Below are 24,820 nucleotides of genomic sequence, written 5' to 3' on the forward strand. Positions count from 1 at the left end.
AACAAACAAAACAAATAAATAAACAGAAGCCCTGCTTGCACTGCTTTTCCAAGGAAAGAATATAATTACAGTACTTAACAGACTACATACTTCAATTTTGTCTGCTTTTACTATTGTAGCCCTTGCACATATATGAATGTGCCTATGAAAAGAAGCAATCAGTACAGGAACTCTATACATCACATACAATACAAACATATTGCAATGTACGTTACACAGATTAGTACATCCAAATGAGGGGTGATAAATTAATGCTACATTAGTATCATTATTCTAAAATAATACATGATGAAATAATACCAACATGATAATAACACCTGCATTACCAGAAAATTCACAGTAACATCTTTGTGCCCTGACCTCTGATGACCCCAACAAGCCACCACTCTCCACTCTGCCCTGTCTCCAGTGTATTTCTCTCTCTCCCCCTCTCACACACTCCCTGAACTTCAGATAGCATCACTTTCATGGCCTCAGAGAAAAAAGTTAATGATTTTCCTATTTGCAACTGTTTTTTATGTATGTGAAGACTATTATCAAGTCCTTGCTCAGGCTTCTCTTCCTCAGATTTTTCCAGAGCTCTGCTGCTTCATACGCTCCTCAGTACTTCTACTGTCAAAGTCACATTTTTCTTGAAGCAGTGTTCCCAGAATATTGCCTTGCAGCTGAAGCTTTACAAATACAATTTTTTTTAAAGTACTATTTCAGAGGCCTTACTTAGTTGTTGTCCTAAAACAGCATTTTGCAAGGTCTTTTCCAAAACATTCATCCACTTTGACAGAAAGCTATTTACAGCTACTCTTTGAGTATGGCATTTTGTGTTTTTTTAACAAGATGCTTTATATCCACGTGCAATAGATTTATTTAAGCCATATTTCCTAAGAAAGAACACCACATTTGCTTAATGGACCTTGCAAAGCAGAATCTCTCTACTGACATACTTCTACACTGACTTTTAAAGGACTATCTAGGCTGACTGTGCCAAACTCCAAACCAGAACCAAAATGATCCAAAAGGGAAAGTAAACCATCATAGTGCTGTACTTCACAGAGTACATCCTCCTGTCAGAACATGAAGAAGAAATTCACGTGTACCTGAAAAACAGTTATACACATCTTTGACAGTATAGTTCAAAATTAGATTTGGGGGGTGAAGGGAGTTTACAGGAATGTGTCTATTCCATTAAGCTAATTTTTAATGGTTACTTTTTCTTTTTTTTTTTTTTTATATATATATATAATAAAGAGGCAGTAATGACCTAATTGCATTAGTTCTTCTTAAGTGTCAGTAATATGTATGTTTGGCAAAGTATATATTGTGTCATGGATTCAAAATAAGTAAATAAATAAGCAAATAAACAAAATCACAAAATCAACTGGATTCTATATCCTGAGTAAATATATATATATATATATATATATATATATATATATAAAGAAAAGAAAGGGGGAAAGCTTTAACCTCAGTGAGTCAGGTGAACAAAAGGCATATGATTTGACCAACTTGTACCTATATCTCTAAAGCACAAAATAATCTTTTATTTAACAGTAGATGCATCAAAACTGTAGCCTGAGTAATTAGAAAGCAGTTTTAATAAGAAAATTGAACCCCCAAAGTACTCCAAGAGAATATACAGGCAAGCTGCTATACTGCACCAGCATACATTTGCACGGAGATGAGATGCGAAACAGGTAAGATGCAAGACACAACCAGAAACCATTTACACACACCTGAATGTGGGGAGGCTTCCATGCCACCATAAAATCTGACTGGCCAGGTTGAGGGCCAATTGTAACAGAGCAGTGAAAAAAATGTATTTTGTATTCAGATACTAATCCTGCTAGCTTACAAGTAAACACAGCAGTTAAGAAGAGAGTTTCAGGACTTTTTCCCTCTAAGGAAAACTTTTTGTACATTTTACCTACAGATTAATGTTCCTGAGACTTTCTCTTTTCCTTCCCCACACAGATGCTAAGTGCAAACTGGCTCTTCTGTCTTGAACTATGTTATGTACAGTGCTTTGGGATAAATCAAGAGTTGCGATTCTTGTACGGTTTTAGGAAAATAAATAAATAAATAAATGTCTAGAAAGTGCTTGAACATACCTTGTAGATACATTTTCACACACTACACATGGAAGTGAATTTCATGGCCACTCTAGATGACATAGTCAGGAACATTACATTCTCCCAACTTGTTGGGAGAATTCCAACCCAGAGCAATTCCACGGCTCATTTTGGTGCAATGAAAATTGCTTCCTAATTGCTTTAGGAATATTCCTAATTGCTTTTTAATAACATTTTTACATGCTGAAACAAAACTAAAGCTTCATTCAAAATATATCAATAAAAGCATTGCAGAGCCCTTTAGGAAAAATCCATGCTGTTAATAGTAAAACAAAAAGAAAAGAAAGAGTCATTAATTATTAAAAACTACTCACAGCTTAAGACAAATTCTGTATTTCCCTAAATGGATAATAATGGATTTTTTTTTTTTTTTCTTATATCATGTACTTCTTTGTTAAGAATCCTCCATCTGTCTCCAAGAAAAGTGTTCTTGAAAGGTGTGGTTTAAAGTAGGTTTCTGAGATTCTTGTCTCCCCCCCCTCCCCACCCCCCCGCCAAGTGTCTTGTAACCTATAGGTAAAGGATGTGGCCACAGGACAACCCCTCATGTACTAACCTTGTGTAGGGAAATATTAGGGACAAATAAATTAAATCAGCAAAGACAGGGTATGAGAAACACAGCTGAGTGACCACAAAGAAACAAAACTGCACACAGTTAAAAATAGCTGGTTCCTCCAGAGGTGGATATGAGTCAATGAGGCAAGTATGACGAGGATAACTAAAATAAAAGCACAGTTTGATTTTTGATTGATAGATAGACAGATAAGAAACAAAATGTAATAAAGAAGTTCAAAAAAAAAAAAAAAAAAACTGTAATCCTCTTGCTGAATAGGTAGAAAACGTCATTAATTCTGATGGGGTCATGTGAGGCACTTATCAGCTATGCTAAAGCACATACACATCTGCATGCTCTTTCCATAAAGCCTCTGAAATCATAGGGATGAAGAATGAGATTATGATGAGCCACAAAGGGCTGAAATGTCTCCAAAAGGCTGTCATACCATGTGAAGTATCAATGTGCAATAGCAAAAAGAAATGAACTAGTATTACCAGTCAAGATTTCTCCAAACACCCTAAAATGAATTTTCCTTCCTTCCTTCCTGATAAGCTTATTATTTAAGTTTATAAATACAGACTTGCAAAAACAGTTTTGCTTTTTACCCGATGTATTCTGCTGTACTGAAGCATACTACTGAGCATTTTCTAAGACTTTTATTTTATTTTATTTTATTTTATTTTATTTTATTTTATTTTATTTTATTTTCAGAAGCCTTGGAATTCACTTATTAAAAAGCATGCAGGAAATGTAGCAGGCATGTGTTTGTCACTCTCAGCAAATCTTTGTCCTGGGCAGACATGATTTGGAGATCACTTTTGAAAGCTTATCTAAGTGAGGGGTAAGACAGCATTCACAGTTCTTTCCCAAATACAATATGTTCTGGTCAGTAGCAAAGTATGTTAACGTATGACTGACAGAGAGTTGTTCCATTTCCAGCTTTTGACTTAAGCCACTTCTACCACTTGGCCCCCCAAATGTTATTTCTTTTTAGTCATTCAAAATAAGAAAGTTCCATTGTAAAGATGTTTAAGTTCAGCTCTAAATACAAGTGACTACTAAAATCATTTCCTCACTAAATGCATCAGAAAGCTGAAGCAAATTTAACCTCTCTGTACAGAGTATCTTGACAGAATAAAATGAAATAACTTCAGTGATTTAATGTATTATTAGAAAATTTATTTTTTAAAAGTTTGACTAAGATTATTTCCAGCAATACTGTTCTGTTAGCACAGAACTTTAAATATACAGCATGCTGAATTACCCTGAAAGGAGACAAATTAATATTTACTACAACCTACTAAATATTTTATTGAGTCCAAAAGGTCCACCCACTTAAAACACTCTATGACAATCTCAGGAAAAGCTTCACTTAACAGAGAACATGCTGATGTTCAAACTACAGCCATTTGCAAACAAACATTTGCAAACATTACCAGGACAACCAACAGCAACTTAGGTGCAGTGTGACACCTCACTTAGATCCAGCACTAAGCTTGCTGTTCACCTTCTGCACAACCAGAAATCCTAAGAGTTTGGGAATATTTCTAACTAAGTCCCTCAAACTGAGCCTAATATCTCAGAAAGCCTCCAAAATAACGGTGCATTGACCTGCTGCTTCAACGGTATTTGGCTTTGCAGGCACTCCCACCACTGTTAACTAGTCAACAAGTGCACCTGGATTTCTGGACTTCTAACTCCTGGGCAAACTCTAAGTAGCTTTAATTAATGCCATCATAATCATATAAACTGAGTAATAACTGAAACATAATAACAAGCTAAATTTGCATATTTCAGTTATTCAGTTTCTGTCATTTTTTCTTAAAAATGTGAAATCCCAGTTCAGATTCTGCTCTGACATTACAACAGGCAGATGCCTTGTATAGTTCATATCCATAGTGGTCACTAAAGATAACTGCAGGTACTCAAAACCTGTACAATAATCAGTAACAGAGTAACTTGCCTGAGAATGTTTTGACTAAAGAAAAACAAAATAATGTTCAGTTTAAAAACTGTATCTTTCAGGGCAAAAATAACCAAAATGTTCCAGTTACAAACAACTATACTCTGTCCTTCACATGTAAGTGGGAAACTGAATAACAACATTTAAATGCTATAATTAGCTTGAAATCATTATAAATTCTAATACTGTTCTACAAACACAAATACATATTTTTTGGAAAATCCTAGTGGTACAAAGGGTAAGTCTCAGTTTATAAGTGCCTTATTGGTCAGAACCAGTTATTCTGATTTTATTCCTGATAAAGCACAGCAATATATTACTTTGGTATAAAGCTTCCTTTGTAGACTTTTGACACCTGATTTCAAGGGGAGGGTGGAGGAGTTCCTTATAAAATAAGTGATTTATGTGGATGACCTCTAACATTGGGAAGTCATGCAAATACTTACAGTTTGCAAGATGGCAGGCAAGTGAGGTAAAAATCTTTCAACCTATATGCAAGTGCTGTAGAAAGCACCAACTTCAATTTTGAAATAGCATCCCTTTTATATTGCACACTTTTGTCTGCTGTCAAGACATGTCTGATATTATTTTTAACAAATTACCACCAGATTCCTTAAATGACAGAACAAGAGAACCTTTAAATGCCCAATGATTCTTGAATTATTAAAGATAAAAGGGCACTTTGGTATATTTATTATCATATTGAAGGAAATCATCATCATCAATGTCTGGATTAAGCTCTTATCTTCTTAAATGGCCCCTTCAATGCTGAGATAAACTTAAAAATGCATTGCTACAAACCTCCAGAAATGACCGTGTCCCCCCTTTTTTTAACTACTTTTTGATGTCATTAAGTGCAATTTCGCTGTGTAGCACATTTTATCTGAACAAAATAATGACAAAGTTGTACTTAAATGAAATATATGAAATGTTACCTTTACAAATATATGATTTCTTATTTAAATGATTTTAAAAAGATTTTCTATTCCCTGTAATTAGTAATTCTTGCTGAAAGTAGTAGAAAAAATAAGCATATAAAAACATACATTTGCGAGAGGGGAAATTAACAAAATACTGATGATCATTTTGCCACACAGGAAAAAAAGAAAAAAGAAAAAAAAGGGATCCAGTTCTTTAGCTAGTGGTCACCCCTGTAGTTCCATCAACTTAAATGCAATACCATTTAATTATCCTTGTGAGCAAGACATGCTAAAAATTATTAAATTCTTCAGTTACACATTATGAGTATGTGATTTATTTTGTAGACACCTTACGTTGCCAATCTTCTACACTAAAATATTACCAACAAAAGCTCATAGACCACATAATCTAGTGAAATTCACAGAACGAAATTCATGGTGATTTGTAAGCATTAGTGTGAACAGTAACTATGCATCTCATTTTTAAATAACATTCCTATAAACCCCATGGCAAAAAATAAAAATAATAATAATAATAAAAAAAAAAACTAATTCTTCTGATGCCTTTTCTATGTTACCCTGCTGATTACTTAATCTTGTACTTCCTTGAAAGCTTATCAGGTAACTAATCCTTAGCCATCTGCAGTGACCTCGTCCACCTTCTCCTGTGGCTGTGAAGTCTGCTTTCATTATAGCTCAGTCTTTACAACGTGGATAACAGTATGTTTATATGCAAGAGCATTAAATACATAGGAAATAATAGTAAACAGAGATGATTCAACTGAAGAAGGACATTTTTCCCTCTTTTGCCCAACACTTTCTAGTTCAGTGCAGATGTTTTTACAAACTTTATAGTGGAGGCACAAAATATGTTTAAGTATTGTAAGAAAAGAGGAAAAGCCAAGAAAAGTGACTTAGCAGTTTTCTAAAGTCCTGTTAGATATTGCTCCCTGGATATAATGATTCTGTCAATTCTGTACCATCCTCCTATTATGAAGGGTGGTCTTCATGGATATTCAACAAAGCAGAATGGGCATCAGCTGTGGACAAAAGTCCAAATGGCACAACTGTACATATCCCCATGAAAAAGCAGTACCTCCCCAGAAATGATAGATATGGTCGGGCTGCCTGTTCAGAACAGCTGCTGTCATCTGCCATCTCTAAAAGCATGCCAAGACCTGAGACAGACTGCTACTGGCTTAGGCAAAAAGCATGACACACTGCATGTTAAGAATAAAGAAATATACACAAATCTTTGTTCTGTCTTGCTTTTTTAAACTACTACTGGTGTAATACATCTGATTTCCCCTTCATTAACCAGTTGTAGAAAGAACCAAAGGGGCTTTGGGTCCAGTTTTATACGAAGCTACTACACAGCAACTTTTACTTCAACCAGACTGTATGTTTTGTTGTATTTTTCCAGTGTACTCTAATTCATTAAAATACTGACTTGAATGGCTGGCTCCCAGAACATAAGACAAAACATTTCCTTAGAAGAGGTTAGGATTTGGAAAGATCAATAATGTGTGCTAATTTGCTGAGTAGGCCTGCAAGACAGACCAGAAACCCAAGAACTACAACTCAAAGAACTAACATATGGAAGTAATGCAATGTAAAACAATGCATTCAAGGACAATGAACAAATAAACAAACAAGTAATCTTAAGATTACATACTTCAGACTGCTGGGTTTAGCTGGGAAGGCTTTGGTGGCAGGGGGGGCTGCAGGGATGGCCCCTGTGAAAGGAGTCCAGCAGCTGCCACATGTTAGATAAGGGACAGCTACAGCCAGCTCTAAACGGACCCACTGCTAACTGGAGCTGGGGCCTGAGTGATGCTGGTTGGGCCTCCGGGAGAGCAGACTGAAGAAAGGGAAAAAAAAAAAAAAAAAAAACTGGAAGAGAGGGATGAGGAAAGGTGAGAGAACCAGCCCAACAGACACCAAGGCCAGTGCAGGAGGAGGTCGGGAGGTGCTCCAGGCATGGGTTAGAAGTTCCCCTGCAGCCTGTGGAGAGGCCCCTGGTGAAGCAGGCTGTTCACCTGCAGCCCATGGGTCCCACATGGAGCAGATCTCCACGCTGCAGCCTGTGGAGGAGCCCCTGGTGGATGTGGCCTGGAGGAGGCTGCGGACCATGGAGAGCCCCCGCAGGAGCAGGCCCCAGGCCGGAGCTGCAGCCCGTGGAGAGGAGCCCACGCAGGAGCAGGGGGTCTGGGGGGAGCTGCCACCCATGGGGGACTCATGTTGGTGCAGTTTGCTCCTGATGGATGGACCCATAGTATGGACCCATATTGGAGAAATTCTTCAAGAACTGCTACCTGTGGGAAGTTCACACAGGACAGTTTGGGAAGGACAGCATCCCATGGGAGGGACCCCATGTGGAGCAGGGGAAGAGACTGACCGTGAAGGAGCGGCAGAGATGAAGTGTTAGGGACTGACCACAGCCCCTGTTCCCTGTTCCCCTGTGCCACTTGAAGAAAAGAGGCAGGTGGATAGGAGGAAGGTGTTTTTACTTTGCTTTCAGTTCTCACTGCTCTAGCTTTTTAGTGTTAGCTAATAAATAAATCTCCCTGTGCTGAATCTGTTTTGCCCGTTTCACTAAATGGCAAGCACTCTTCCTGTCCTTATCTCAATCCATGAGCTTTTTTTTTTTTTTCATCATATTTTCTTTCCCTCTTCCTTTAGGAAGGGGGAGTCAGAGAGCAGTTATGGTGGAGTTAGGTCCATCAGTGTGAAACCACGACAAAGACAGATTCTAAGACAAGATCTTCTGCTAAGGTTCTTTGGTCATTTAAAGGCCTCTACACAACAGCCTTATTTTGATAAAAAATGAAAAGTTCTTTCATAAAGGTCTTGAAAACCACACCTCCAAGATGATCTTAAAAGAGAATGAGAAAAATAGGAAAAAAAACAACAACAACAACAAAAAAAAAAACATTATTCCTTCCGATTGAATGAATATGAAAGTCTCTTATCTGCATTCCGTCTAATTTTGTGCAACAGTAACAGGTACAATGCTAGAATTGTCTTTTAGCAGATACACTTGGAAAAGCAATGTATTCTCCAGAGAAAAGTCCACTGGGATGGATTATAAAGTTCACAGTTTTGTTTCTCTCAGCTGTTTCTACACCTACCAAGATTCCAAAGTGAGAGATGGTCAAACAGATCACAGCAGTAGAGCTTCCCTATGTCCCTATGTGCCATTCTGTAAAGTTTCTTTGGTGATGAAAGAAGCCAGGATCAAAAAAAAAAAAAAAAAAAAAGGGGGGGGGGGGGGGGGGGTTGCCTTTTTTCACAGTACTAGTATTTTTTTTTTCTTTTTATTATTATTATTATTATTAATGTTTTAATGGATGGTAAGACATTTAAATAGTTAAAAGGCTGTAAGAATCCGGCTCCTTGGCATCTACAAATTCTTTCTGATGAGAAAGATGAGGCATTAGAAAATCTGCCTGGTAAATCATGCAGAGTTTCCAAATAAGCTTTCCCCTCCCATGGATTTTTTTTTTCTGTAGGAGATGATGATCAGGCCATATGTTACTATGACAGATCCAGTATTTCATAGTTGAAACACATATAGCTCCTGTAGTAATATTTCCTTAAAACAGGACAAATTTAAATGAAAATCAAAAACTACTTTAATATCTACAGCCCACAAAAATCATGGTTGAGACACAGTCCCTGAAAGCAGCTTTATATTCAATTACTTTTGTAAATACATCCCCTTTTATTATTTTTAGGTTTTAAAGGACAACTAAATACTGCATTTAATAGTGAGCATGTGCCCTGCTGAAGGGAACACAAACTATAATGATATGCCTAGCTTAAAAGCAAATCTAATCTACTTGCTTATTAAATTTAAATGTGTTTAAGGCTGATATGGTTTGAAAATGATATGTAAAATAACAGCTTCCATGGCTATAAATGTCAAGTCTAAAAATTATATGCAATATAACATACAAAATAAATGCTTCTTCATCTTTACATTTCAGTGTGCTCAATTCATTAAATGAGGTATTACAAGCTATGAGAAAATTTTACAACTCCTGAGACATAATTCGTCACAGTGTATTACAATGCAGCAAGGAAATACTTTAGAGGTTTTGTCATCAATGGATTAAAATTCTTATTAGAAAGAGGGTGGGGGAAAGTAGCTTTCTGATGTACCATGACCAAAATTACTCATCACAGCATATATTAAACACCTACGTGATCCTTTTTCATGACACAGTTTCTGTATAAAATGTTTTTTCTTCCTTTGGAATTAAAACAATGAAAAGAAATATCATATATTTTATTGCACAAGATATAATGTAAAGAATCTCAGGACACAAAGCTTCCTTCCCACCTCAACTATTCTCTTGGGGCCTGGGGTTTGTTTGTTTGTTTTTTCTTTTTTTCTACTTTACTGAAGTCTTGGGATGGCCTTTTCAATTTACCCTGTTTTCCAAACATAACATATGACCAAAGTTTTATACCACTAGCTGGAAAGAAACTAAGAACCACAACACCAAGAAGTACGGAACACATACCCAAGTCCCCACCAAAAAGTTCCTGAACAGTTTATACAGACAGCAGAGCGAAACTCTGTAGTGGAAAATACAACTGATTATAACAGAAAACATTCACAAAAGCTAACTTCAGCTTAGGGAAACTGCTCACTTTAGCCCTCTCTAACCAATTAAGGGATTCAAAGAAGATCTCACAAGGCATGATTGAGACCATCTATATTAGACTCTTACTCTGAATTGCCTCTTGAAGGCACAGCTCTTTTCTTTACTAATTTCAGAGGGAATCTTAGTAGTCTATGTTTTATGAACACCACTTGCACTTTTCTCCAGCCCTCATCTCTCCAGCAAGTTTTTTTTGCAAATGAGACGCCACTAACATATGCCGTGACTGCAATATTGTTAGCTACTAACCCATCAAATTTATCTTCTTAGTCTATTTGAAGTTGTAAAACTGTCATAATCTTGGAGACCACTGAAAAAATTCTGTTTCAACTGAAGTGAATCCTTGTTACAAGCAAATAAAAACAAGCTATAGTTGAAGGCTCTTAATTAGTTCACCCAAGCTTTTGTGTATGCTTTCTGTTCAAGAGTTCAAAAAGTCTTGACTGCAAAAGACTATTATCGAGAGCTAAAATGCTATAATTTATCCAGACTTTTCTATTTATAATTAAATCCCAGTCTGAAAACCATTCAGGCTTAGGGTGTTTTAGTGAGACAAAAAAACAATAGCAGTTTTCTTGTGTGAACATTTACAGCAGCTAAAAAGGTAAATGCTACTTGTCATTTCTCTGTAAAATAATACTCATTGTTCTGAAAAATATTTTTAAATTGCATTAATATTTCTAAGATATGTGCCTGCCTCTTGCCTTATCACTTCTCCAATCAGCCTAAAATTTAATATATTTGTCTTTCTCTGACATATAATTTTGATACCATGTAACAGAAAAATATACATTGCCCCATATGTTCTCAGGTTGCAGTAAAATCTGGCAATATTTTTTGCAGGTCAGTATCCAAGCATGATTTTCTGTTCCTACAAAACCATTAATATTACCAAGGGAATTATTAGGTGGCTGTCTTTCCAAGGGAATTATTAGGTGTCTTATTACCAAGGGAATTATTAGGTGTCTTTCCAGGCACTCAGAGCAAGATAACCCTAATCTAGTCTTATCACTTGCACACAAAAGCATTGGATCCAATAGCCTTCCATGTAATCCATCTCTGTCAACCACATTAAGGAAATTACCTGTCAGAAACATCATGGCCAAGATTCTGTGATTAAATACTAACTTAGAAAATGCTCAAGGGTATAGTTTTTAAAAAAAAAAAAAAAAAAGAAAAAAAGAAAGAAAGAAAGAAAATTGCTTTCATTTTAGTTTTTAGTTTTCCTTATGTTAACTTTGTGTCCACAAGCATTTGAACAATGTAAATGTAAAGAATTATTTACTTTATCAAGCAACTATTGCATTGCCAAAGGAAACAACAGATTTTCAATTTGTCATAATTCCATGAAGTTGTCTTTCATTATTAAGATATGTACACTTAAAAACTAACAAACAAACGGATCGGGTCCTCTCCTCTCCTCTCTTCTCCTCTCAGGTCCTCTCATCTCCTTCTTCTTTTTTTTTTTTTTTTTCATCCACGAATGGAAATTGCTGTTGCTGAGGTACAGAAATAGCAAACCTTGAGATTTACTATCCTAGTTTTTTTTTTTTTTTTCCTTCATAGTTCTGTATTTCTATGAACATACCAACTGAAAGATTATTCATACCAAGTTTACATGGCTAACAGCACAGTCCTACAGCTCAGGTCACTCAGATCTAATCCCCCACTCCATCAATGTTTGATTTGAAAATAAGTGCATTATTAAATCTGAATATCCTGGCTGTAATTTAAAGAAGGAAGCATATCTGTACCCTGAGAAAAGTAAAAGCAAACAAAACAACAACAAAAACAAGCTTGACCCAAAGTAGTTCTACAGCTAAACAGATTTGAAGATTCTCACTGAGAAATCCTCTATTTTAAAACATCCAGCATATTCTAAAGATATCAAAGAAGAGGGAAATAAAATAAAATAAAATAAAATAAAATAAAATAAAATAAAATAAAATAAAATAAAATAAAATAAAATAAAAAGTTCCTGAGAGCACACTGCATTCCACTGTCCTGGTTGTTTGTTATTAAACAGTTACTAAACCCTAGTATGAAATTATATTTCCAATAATATATAATATCCATATTTCCAATAATGAGCCCCAAGGTGACCTCTGAACCACTAATCACAGCTCTTTAAACCTACTAGTAAAACCATTTATTTTCGTTATATTATCATCCACTTATCAATTCCATATCTCTACAATATGGCTGTAAGAATAGCAGGGTAGGACAAGTAAAAGGCCTTCATAAAAATCAAGGTACAGAACACCTACTACTCTTCCCTCTTCTTCATGATGTGGTCTGATTATTTACCTAATTAACCCTTTTCTGGGCAACACTGTTCAGGAAGATTTTAAAGTATGAATACTAAATAAAAAAATTAACACCTTCAAGCCAGCAAGAATATTTAATATGTTTATTTAATATTACCTTAAGTTTAACAAATCCAAATTAAAATTTAAAAATCTTACAATGAAAATGTTCCCCTGAGGTGACAAATTGGTGGGAATTTCTTTTCTAACAGATAAGTACATGGCACTCGATAATGCCAGTCCTCATGCTACACTCTTTAAAAATAAATAAATAAATAAAGATAATAATGCATTTGCTTGGCTTGAAGGCTGATCAGGGATTTTACAATTATTTTTAACCTCAGTGAAAATATCTAGCAGTTGGACTCAAAGTGTGAATACAAAAAAAAAAAAAAAAAAAGCAAAAATGTATTTTGACAACCTCATTTATTGTTTTTATAAAATGGCTATTGAACAAATGCAGCTGATTAAGTCAGGGAATCATTGTTTTCACACAACATTTACAGCTCAGAATACATCAGCAGAAACCAAAATCACAGACAAAACAGTTTTGAACCTTGCACATTAATTATGTATCAGATGAAAGAAACAGTCATAAAAAAATAAAAGTGGACCTATGTTCCATGTGGCACTTTTATTAGTTAGTTTATCACCCACCTTTTTTGTGCTGACAAGGAAAATTATAATAGTCTACTGCTGCTAACTACAAAAGAAGACTATGAATTATTATTTACAGTCTTTTTAACCAAGTTAGTAAACTCACCTGGGTCATGATCATAGAGAATTAAACTCTGCGTTCAACAAGTGTATTGAATAGAACAGAAAGAACAGAAATACACCACTACTTTTAAACCAGGGACAACATAGAGTACCACTGCAAATTTAATCTTTAAAGCACACATAACTAACAGAGATTATACCCAAAGTGAGCTGGATTACAATTGTTTCCTACTAGCCCATTTGCATAAAGCACGATTCTTCCTTGGAATAACTCTCAGATTAATAAATTCCCTTTATTACAACACCAACCTCATTAAATACCCTGTATTACTCCAGTAACAGAACATTTAACATGTATTTGTAAATGAATGCAAAGGCTATATCAGGTACCTTAAATTCTGGAATTTAGAATGGAAGCCTTCTCTAACCTCTGTTCTAGGAACAGTACTGATTCCACAGCATAAAATCTACATGCTTATGTGGAGTTAGACTACTTCTAAATGAGCCCATTACGAAGAGAGGTTGGCAAAAAGGCTCCTTTCTGATAAAGATTTCATTCAAAGGTTATTCAGTTTAATAAGCCATGCCCAGTCACTTTCTGCTCTAATATGTATCTCTAGGCCTTCTGGAGGAAGAACAATACAACCATCATCTCTCAGTATCATTTTCTTTTCATTTGTATTTGTTTCTGCTTTAACAAGTTTGTTATCATGGACTGAAACTGTTGAAACATGAATACGTCTTGCTACTTAAAAGCTGAATTTGTTAAAGACAAATGTAATTGCAGAGAGATAAGAACAGAAAAATTACAATGGGCTGACAAAAACTACACAAAATAAAAAGTATAACAAATTACAGTAAAAGAAAAATACAGCATAGAAGACTTCAAACGTTCAGGGTTACTTTTTACATTTTAATTATATCATTTAAAATTATAAGCTTTTCCAGAGAGTCTGTGTGGTAGAACAGTTCTTCACAGAAAAAGGTCTTATGAATAGATTAAAGAGCCAGTAAAGTAACAATAACTATTATCACCACCTAAATAATGAGTTTGATTTATTTACTTTATTGAGCTTGATTGACTCAATAAATGCAATTAAATGGAACAACAGCAGAAGTAAAAACTCCAGGAGCTCCTGATTCCCAGCTATGCATACTTGTTCCTCCAGACAATGTCCCCTTCAATGCTGTGTTGCTACGTCAGACAGAGCTTAAAGCAAAGAGATTGGAGAGAAGAGAGGAGAAATATTTTCTTTGACTTGTCTCCCACTAACATAATAAAACTGGAGTCTTGTTTAAAGCCTACCTGAAAGACACAGACCTCAGAGGGAGTTATGATGAGATGGTTTTCATAGATCAAAGTGTAAGAATTGACAGTTTGCTTTGTGGAAAACATTCCTTCTTTCACTAATGTTCAAAACTGTAAGTAAACCAATGCTTCATATTTAATAGCTACACACTTGTATTTAAAGCCACTGAGTCAACAATACTTATGCTAAAAAACAAATCTTACTGTTTTCACACCATGCTCACCTTGGATACCTCTTAGTATCCAAGAACTGTCAGGTAGAAGAATAAGCAGTCAAGATGAGCATCTGTCATTCTTGTTCTCTTATCCAATCTTCACCTTTGTCCTCAAGTAAAAATTGAGATTACAAGCAGGTAAACTTGGGCAAGCAGTGCAGAGAACCTCAGGGAAACATGCTATCAGCGGACTCCTTCTGTAAACCTAACATTGTGTAATACACACAAAAAATAATTGTATCACTAGAACTGTTAAATACCCATATTGGATTTGCAAAACAAGATGCCTTTTCCCATCTCACTGAGAGCCTCTGGAAACTAGCATACAACTGCTTTAAGGTATTCTGCATAAAATATTACAAAATATATTTGATACAAAGAGATAATTCCTTTCTATAAGGTATAAACTCAAAATGCACTGTGTGTTACATGACTCTGAACAAATCAGACTTCAGTTTATGGAATAACTAAACATCACTTTCTTAGTCAATTCTGCCACCTAGCTCATCTTGGGAAAGCTAATCCCTATTACATTCTACTCCTGAAACTCAATATTGATCTAACTTAGAATTCAAATTCACAAATAACCCACCAGAATGCCTAAATCACTTCATTAAACACAGGTAACATGGCATATTAAAAAGAAGAGTCCTTTACACCAGAGGTATTAAAAGAAAGTTGCTGTGCATAGAAAACCTGTCACTTAAATGAACTTTAATTCTGATTGATTCAACATACAGGAAATTATTTTGCTTCATTTAATCCCTTAACCACAGTAAATGATTTAAAATTTTCCAAGGGATTTTAATTTTCAAAGTATGAAAGAAAAGAAAAAGCCCTTTATTTGTTCTGCACTAAGATGCATAATACTGATTTTTAGATGGTAATATTTTGATTTCTTAACCAAGGACAAAACTGTTCCTTGCCTTGTCAATGACTTAAGAGACCAATACTTGTGCAGGGAAAGGCTTTCAAAGCCAAGTGCATGTCAGCATGCCATTTTATATACAAATACTGCTATTCCAAAAGACTTATCTGCATTTCTGCATTTTTAAACAAGCTTACCCAAATTATGTCACAGGATATTAATCAGATTTGAACAATTACACATTTTAAATATATTTTTTTTAAAAAAGCTGAAAATATAAAGGATTGATTTTAAGTTCTCTGAGCAACTACATCAAAAAAATCAGGTGAGCAGGTGAATCTCAGAACTATAAATCTGCCAGCAGAAAGAGACAAACTGAATTTCTTTTAAAAAAGAAGTAATGAATTCTGTTTTATATATTAAAAATATAAACTTAAGTATCTTAGAGATGCCTGAATATCTCCAATACTCAGTAGTATTTTAATCATAAGATGCCAGATCACTGCATAGGAAAGTTTTGTGATGAGATTTTAGCAATATTTGACATGATCTTTCCATCTTCTGTGTTCTTGGATTTTATTTTTTTTTATTCTTGTGTGAAGAACCTGATTCACCTGATTCACTAATGCCAAGAGGTTGGTCCTGATTATCTGACCCCAGTCACATGGCACACAGAATATCACAAAAAGATAAACAGCTGTCATTAGCTTTGATGTTTTTGTATTTGTGTTGCAGTTCCTAGAGCAACATCTCTGCTTGCTGCTAGTAACATTAAGTAATTTCCTGGAAAACGCTAACCATGTCACAGTGTAGATGGTTCCTATAACTTGCAAATTAAGTGTTTGCAGTTCACCTTTCCCAGGAATTACAGAGGTGAATGCATGGATACCTGCTAGAAGGGAAAGAAAATTCAAAATTCCCCAGTATTATTCTTTTATCTTAGAACTTCAAAATATGTTACACAACCCATACTACAAAGAAACTGTCTTACTCAAAATGATAAGAGACTTAAAGAATAAGAAGTGACTTGTCTGAGACTTAAACAACTAAAAATGTATTCCCATATCTGACTGTCAAACTTAGACTTTTATAAAGTTCAGTATTATCTCCAACTATTTGTCAAACTTATATCCCATATTAACTAGAATCACAAATGTCAATACTTTTAAAACTATTGCTCTTTATTTTCATAAGTAAAGAACATCACGAGTAAACACACAGTGTGAGTAAAATACTACTCCTATCACCTCATTTTCCAATCTCCACAATTCAGTTTATAGAATCAATAAAGAGAACATGTATTACACAGAAGAAATACTCCACAGAAGCTCCCTGGAGAATACTAGAAATTCAAAGTTTAACACATGGAGGTGAGGTAGAAAAAAGGATTTAAAAAACAAACAAACACACACAATTTCTCCCTCACTAGAAAAGTAATACCCTGCTCCTTTCTGCATTGGTAACTCTATCCCTCTTTACTTGCTAGTGCCAACTCTGAAGAAAAAATTGGGGGAAGAATTCACTTACAGCAGACAGAGCTTTTATTTGTAAAAATACTGCATAATTTTCATTATTACAGCACAGAAATATAAGGAAAATTGAAGAACTTCATTCTCCTTTTTCCATCTTCTCATTTCTATATATTCCCCCTAAAAAGTTTTCAGTCTTGCAATATTTTCCATTGTTAAATCTGGTATACCCTTCTGCTGCTGCTGCTTTTATTGCATCCTTGCTTTCTTTTCCATCCTTTCTATTCTTTCCTCTCATCTTTCCAAGAGTGCCATAGTACTGTTTTCCTCTAGCTGACACCTTTCTTTACTCATTCAATCTCTTCTTTCTTTATTCTCCTGTCAACCGGAGACAGATTATTTTAAATGTTCCATCGACCTTTGCTTCTTCCCAGACGTGCTGACAAGAAATCTGGAGACTTAGATCTCCTGCTTCAAAACGTCCTGAATATGATGCTGGTAGGGATGGAACAGAAGGAAAGTTGAAACTTATGGCAGCACTGTTTTTGTCACAAATCCTTAATAAACAGACATACAGAACTAGGCTCCTTTAAGTATCACAAATTCAGGAGCACAGCGTCAAAAGGTTGGCCACTTTGTTAAGCTCCAACCAACTTGCGCTTGATCTCTGAGCTCTCAGCTAACCGCTCCCAATTACACTACTCAAAGACCTGACTTTTGATTTTTTTTTTAAATCAATCATGATACTCATATTTATAGAACAGTAAAGAAAAGTTGCTATGGTTCCAGAAATAATAATAATAATAATTAATTAATATTTTCTATATTTTTTCTGATTTTCCAGGTTTGGCTAAGGAGAAAGAGGTGTCTAGTTTCCTTTTAGAAAAAGAAAGTAACTCTGCTCAGAGAAACATACATAGAGCATATAATGGATTAAACTTCAGAAAGCAGATGAATAACAGCTGCATATATGCAAATAAGTTTTTGTTTGTTTGTTTGTTTCTGCAGTAAGTCAAATATTCCATTTGATGATGATTAACTTTTTTTCAAGTTACAATGTGTGATTATTCCTCTGTGGCAATAGCAAAACCAAGCAAAACAGAATGTTTAGCAGGTGTTAAGTCCATAATGTAATAGAAGCACTTTTGGACACTGTTCTCGGTCTCACAATCTTTCAGACCAATTGCTTACTCCTAAAACTATCCTAAAATACTTTAAAATATAAAACCGAAGGTCTATTTTATTTTAAAGGAAATAAGTGTGGACAGCATCAAAGTCCTAAAACCAAACAGATTATAAGAGACTGGAAAAAAAAAAAAAAAAAAAAAATCACTGCTGAAATAACATAAGAAAATTTTATAAGTTTTTCTAAAAAACCTTTCCTGTATCTTAATATCACCATTACATTTTCTCTGAAAATTAATCTCACTATATCAAAACTCTAGTCAATACTACTTTGCAGTTTATACACACACAAAAAATACTTTCCCAAATACTTTTACAAACCATTATTGGTTTCAACAATTTAGAACACTAACAACTCTACTGAACATTTTTGTACATAAAAGAAGGTGGTTCATTACCACTAAAATACAAAGATATCAGCATGATATCTGGTATCAATGTATCAAATAAAGATACAGAACAGCAAGGTAATAAAACACCCGTAATCAATAATAAACCCGCATGTACATATACACATCTAAGTACAAATTTTGTTTCATATAAATATATATTCTGTCAGCCCACCTACTGCATGGAATAAACACAGGGAAAAAAGATATTTCCTCTTGTTTTTAAAAGCTTGGCATGAATAAAATTTTGTATAAATATGTACATACAGGAATTTGAGCATGGTTTGTATAATTTAGAAGAAAACCTCAATTGCTGTGAGAGAACTACATCACACAGTCAATAGTTCATATGAAACAATCAGTTCCAGTTTTCATACGGACTTTGAAGAAAAATACCTTTTCCCAGATAAACTAGAAAAGCTCTCAGATATAAATTTTCTTTGTACACACCCCTCTCTGTCTCTCTTTAGAGTTTTTCCTTCAGCCAAGGAAGTGTATATCCATAATTCCTGTAATGTCTTTATGCATGCCAAATATTTGCATTTCTATTTTATTGGTTAAGAACTTGGAAGTCATCCACCTAACTAGATTTAAAGGGAAGAAAATTGATGTGTATCATCATATATAAGCAACAAAAAAGTAATTATTCATCACAAAGATAGTGATGGTAACTTTCGTAACATAAGTATCTCATGAAATAATTTAAATGTCTGTATAAATCTATATAATGCACTAATACTGAAATGGGTTTTAAGTTCTTCTAATTGTCCTTTAAGGCAAAATGAACAATTCTTTTTATTCTTGGCAAATAGCTATTGCCACTTTGTAAACAGCTGCATGTCTGTTCAAAAAAGCAAGTTGACCTCTCTGATGGCTGAGGGAGCACAGAGGAGTTTTAACAAATGTGCACATTAGAACCATTTTGTACCCTCTACTTTTTGTCACTTCCTTCTTGGTTCCTATTGTACTTCAAAATCTCCTTCTTCTTAGATTTAACATTATTGATTACATTGCAATGAGACCTAAAGTTAGGCACAGGATTTCAAACACACCACCATTATTGAGAGAACCTAGACAGCTCATGGCTGATTTATTTATTCACTACTTACTGTGGTAATATCATCACTTTTGTTCACTTCCATTTCTTAGTTATATGTGACCCCCCACAGGGTGGGGGGGGGGTTGGCCTCAGGCCTCCATGGCAGCCTCTGTTGGGCTGTGCTCTGGAACAGGCCTGGCAAGGCCTAGCGATGGGCAAGGTGCCTCAGCACAGCTGCTCAGGAGGCTCAGGATGAAAGGGTTTGCTGCAGGCCTTTGTTCACGTCCCCACTGATGTTCTGCAGTAGCCCTCTGATAAAGGGTTAGTAATCTTTGTATTTCATCTGTTTTAGTAAAAGATTCTGAATTTTCTCTGTTGAAAATGCTCTCAATTAAATTCTTTTTTTTTTTTTTTTTTTTTCCCCACCAAAATCTCCAAGAGGGTAAAGTCACAATATCTATCACAATTGCTGTGCAAGTTAAAATAGTTAGGACTGAATTATTTTATAGACCTAAGATATCAGCATAAAGCACAAAGACCTTGTTGTTTTATTTTCAGCCATACAGAATGAAAGAAATGGGTTACACCTTGTGCTACCTTTTACTTACATTTCATGTAGGTTTTGAAAAAAAAAAAAATAAAATAAAATAAAATAAACTTTACTAATAAATTTCTTTTAAAATATGTATTAAATTTCACGTCTTCCAACGATACAAGTGTGTTGAGGGAGCTAATAAATGAACTTACTTTTCAGAGAAGTGGTTAAAATACCAGTGTTACAGAACAACACGAAAAGAAAAACTGAGAAGGTTTTAACGCTATGTATGGGATAACTGTGAGTATGGATACATTCACACAATTACATTTTCCAAGTAGAAAGATGTTTCTGAAGGTACATGTCCTTAATGGAAAAAACATACTTTAGTGTAAAGATAGTAAATTGTCTTATTATTTACCAGCTGCATAACATTAATGGTAAGATGTGTGATTCTTCTGATCCAACTCCCATGAATTTCCATGTGATCTCAGTTTGTCACAAGTGCTGCAAATCCCTGTCATTTGGATTCATTCAAATTCATTACAATTTTACTATTCCTAACAAAAGTGCAATGTACAAGGACTCTGAAAGAGAATAGTGTCTAGCAGTTTACATAAAATTTCTTTTGGTTCCATAGCAACACCGTCTTATAATGACATTGTGCATGGATACAACTTTCTATTTACCCTAAATTCATTTTCAAATTGAAATGGTATCTTGTACTACACATGTTTTCAGTGATACAGTTTGTCCTATGAATGTATTTAATAACTAAGCATACTGTCCAGCTTCCAAATTCTAGAGTCCAGTTCCTCTTCAGAACAGACTGTCATATTGTGCATATGCATGAGGAAAAGCTTTTCAACATACAAGATTACTGCTGAAAAGATGGTCAGATGAGTTTCCATCCATTAACCCACACTGATGAGAATATTATTGCCCATGTAATTTTAGTTATATGCCCTTGATAACATGGAAGCCTCTGAATATTTAGTGAATAATCAACTATAAGACTGAATACAAGGACTTTGAATTTCTCTGTACTAAAACTGTCTTACAGGCAGATATAAGCAAACAATGTCACTGTATGAATGAATGCACAAATAGATTGCCAAAATTGTACACTGTGGTGCTAGCATAAACAGTTGGTATTTCTGAAACATGAACTAAATGACAACACACTTGGATTTCTCTGCTGTCTTTTAAAGGTCAGGATGTACTTCCCCCTGTACTCGGCTCTGGTGAGGCCGCACCTCGAGTACTGTGTTCAGTTTTGGGCCCCTCGCTACAAGAAGGACATGGAGGTGCTTGAGTGAGTCCAGAGAAGGTCAGCGAAGCTCGTGAAGGGCCTGGAGAACAAGGCTTATGAGGAGTGGCTGAAGGAGCTGTGATTGTTCAGCCTGGAGAAGAGGAGGCTCAGGGGCGACCTTATCACACTCCACAGGTACCTTAAAGGAGGTTGTAGCGAGGTGGGGGTTGGTCTATTCTCCCACATGCCTGGTGACCAGATGAAGGGGAATAGGCTAAAGTTGCGCCAGAGGAGGTTTAGGTTGGATATTAGGAAGAACTTTTTACCGAAAGGGTTGTTAGGCATTGGAACTGGCTGCCGAGGGAAGTGGTTGAGTCACCATCCCTGAAGGTCTTCAAAAAGACATCTAGATGTAGAGTTTAGGGATATGGTTTAGTGGAGGAGTTGTTAGTGTTAGGTCAGAGTTTGGACTAGGTGGTCTTGGAGGTCTCTTCCAACCTAAATGATTCTGTGATTCTTGACCTTGAAGAATAAAGGCTTGTATGATAAATTATGTTAACATGGATGAACGACTTCCACCCAAGTGCTAGCAGGCTACTTTTCTTCTTGTACAGCTTTGAATTATTTGGAATCACATTCAGCATTCTGAGAAATCATTCTGAAAAAACAAATTAGTTAATTACCCATCAGCTACACACGTTTATAAATGTGTATTACCTAGTATATTTGTATTTCTTGGAATACACTTTTTTGTTGTTAAACAATATAAACAATATAATTGTTGGCTGTTGAAGTTTTCTTTCCACAATAGTTGGCATTTCAAGTATTTATTAGCACTCATCAGCATAGCTGGAATAAAAATGTATTGCATGTCAAAACCATGAACCTGATTCTTAGATGTATTTTTTATTTGTTAGTTCCCAACACTTTTCTTCATGGCTTCACTGATGCTTGGGGAAATCACAGATACTGCCAAGGTAGAATCTGTTAGATTATGAGATATTAAGTAGCATTGTCCTCCATGAGAAGGTCAGTAACTTTGTGCTCAAGGTTAATGATTCCTGTTCCTGTGACCAGATCAGATTCCCTTTCTCTTTGTCCTTAAGAGTCTGGAAGGCAGATTATTTGAAGCAGATTAAATGGGTTGAAACGGCAGGATGTGGTATCTGGTTATTTTTGATGGCTTGTATTTCTAATGAGAAGTATACAGCTGCACCATTACTTTCCATAAATCTTTCCAGACAAATATAGGGACATGATGATGATCTTTAGTAATTCTGAAGATTATGCCATTTTTATTAGTAAGCATTGATGTGAATAGAAAAAAAAAAAAAAAAAGAGATGGTGTATATTTCATTGCTGGAGTTGATCAGCTAATAACTCCCTTTTAATTTTAGGGTTATTAACTTGATGTGAAAAATATGTGGCAGTAAAAGTTTAATGATGAAATGCAAAAAGAAACCACTGTGACTGCTTTTTTGATCTGAAACCTCCAGCTCATGGTACCAGAAATACACAATATTAGGAGCAGACCTCCTAATGTTTCTTCATGTGGTCAGCCTACTCTGAGCATAGCTAGTCAAAACTGATAAGGCTGTACCTTTCAGAAATGCATTGCCAAAAAATAAGGACATAATATCTGCAATGTTGTATAAGGTTGTATCAAAGGTCCGTTAACCATCATTCTACCTCCAGAGGTGGCTGGCAGTTGGAAAGTTTGGAGAAAGAGAAACAAGACAACCAAACAGTGATACTTCCTTGGTATGCTCTTACCTCCACTGAACTGTGTCAATCAGCTCTGCTAAAATAATCCATGATGATATCTCTTCCATGTTTCAAATCATAGAATCATCTGTTGGAAAAGACCTTCAAGATCATCAAGTCTAGTCATCGAACTGACTTACTGAGACCCCTCACTAAATCATGTCCCTTAGTACATCTCTTAAATACCTCAAGGGATCCAGGGATGGGGACTCCACCCTGGGCAGCCTGTTCCAATGTTTGACTGCCCTCTCCACGAAGAAACTCTTCCTAGTATCCAATCTAAACCTCCCCTTGCACAATTTGAGACTCTTTCCTTGCACACTATTGCTTGTCATCCAAGAAAAGAGACCAACACCTTTCTCGCTGCAACCTCCCTTCAGGTAATTGAAGAGAATGAAGAGGTCTGCCTCTCATACACCTCTGCTACTGAAAAAACAACCCCAGATCCCTCATTCACTCCTCATAAGTCTTGCTTTCCAGTCCCTTCATCAGCTTCCTCTGCACATGCTCGAGCAATTCAATAGCCTTCTTATAGCAAGGGGCCCCAGACTGAATACAACATTCAAGACGCAGTCTCACCAGTTCTGCGTGTAAGGGGAAAGTCGCTCCCTTAGTCCTGCTGGCCATGAAATTTCTGATGCAGACCAGGATGCAACTGGCCTTCTTGGCCATCTGGGCATACCACTTGCTCATATTGACCATCTGCTCTATTAGGCCGCACCTCGAGTACTGTGTTCAGTTTTGGGCCCCTCGCTACAAGAAGGACATGGAGGTGCTTGAGTGAGTCCAGAGAAGGTCAGCGAAGCTCGTGAAGGGCCTGGAGAACAAGGCTTATGAGGAGTGGCTGAAGGAGCTGTGATTGTTCAGCCTGGAGAAGAGGAGGCTCAGGGGCGACCTTATCACACTCCACAGGTACCTTAAAGGAGGTTGTAGCGAGGTGGGGGTTGGTCTATTCTCCCACATGCCTGGTGACAGGACGAGGGGGAATAGGCTAAAGTTGCGCCAGGGGAGGTTTAGGTTGGATATTAGGAAGAACTTCTTTACTGAACGGGTTGTTAGTCACTGGAATAGGCTGCCGAGGGAAGTGGTTGAGTCACCATCCCTGAAGGTCTTCAAAAAGACGTCTAGATGTAGAGTTTAGGGATATGGTTTAGTGGAGGAGTTGTTAGTGTTAGGTCAGAGTTTGGACTAGGTGATCTTGGAGGTCTCTTCCAACCTAGACTATTCTGTGTGATTCTGTGATTCTGTGCTCTGTAAGCGTCCCTGCTATCAGGGTGAAACTGACAGGCCTCTTGTTGCCCAGATCCTCCTTCCTGCCCTTCTTTGCTAACCTCCAGCAAACTGGGTCCTCCCTGATTAGTCGAGACTGCTGGTAAATTACTGTAAGTGGCTTGGTGAACTCTTCAGTTAACTAATTGCTTTTGAACTCATGCAAGCTTTTGATGTGCACAATGCTCTATGACAATGAATTAGATAGTTTAAGTATTTTTAATTTTTTATTTTCTTTTTAGGATTAAAACTTTCCTCTGCTGTG

General features: G+C 35.9%; 1 protein-coding gene across 19 annotated transcripts in view; it reads right to left on the reverse strand.

Annotated features, from left to right (window-relative positions):
• RBFOX1 (RNA binding fox-1 homolog 1) overlaps positions 1 to 24,820 on the reverse strand; it is an 814,571-nt gene that overhangs the window by 328,202 nt on the left and 461,549 nt on the right. The gene's annotated exons all lie outside the window — the stretch shown is intronic.

This window comes from Oxyura jamaicensis, chromosome 14 (assembly GCF_011077185.1).
Source record: "Oxyura jamaicensis isolate SHBP4307 breed ruddy duck chromosome 14, BPBGC_Ojam_1.0, whole genome shotgun sequence".
Classification (NCBI taxonomy): Eukaryota; Metazoa; Chordata; class Aves; order Anseriformes; family Anatidae; genus Oxyura; species Oxyura jamaicensis.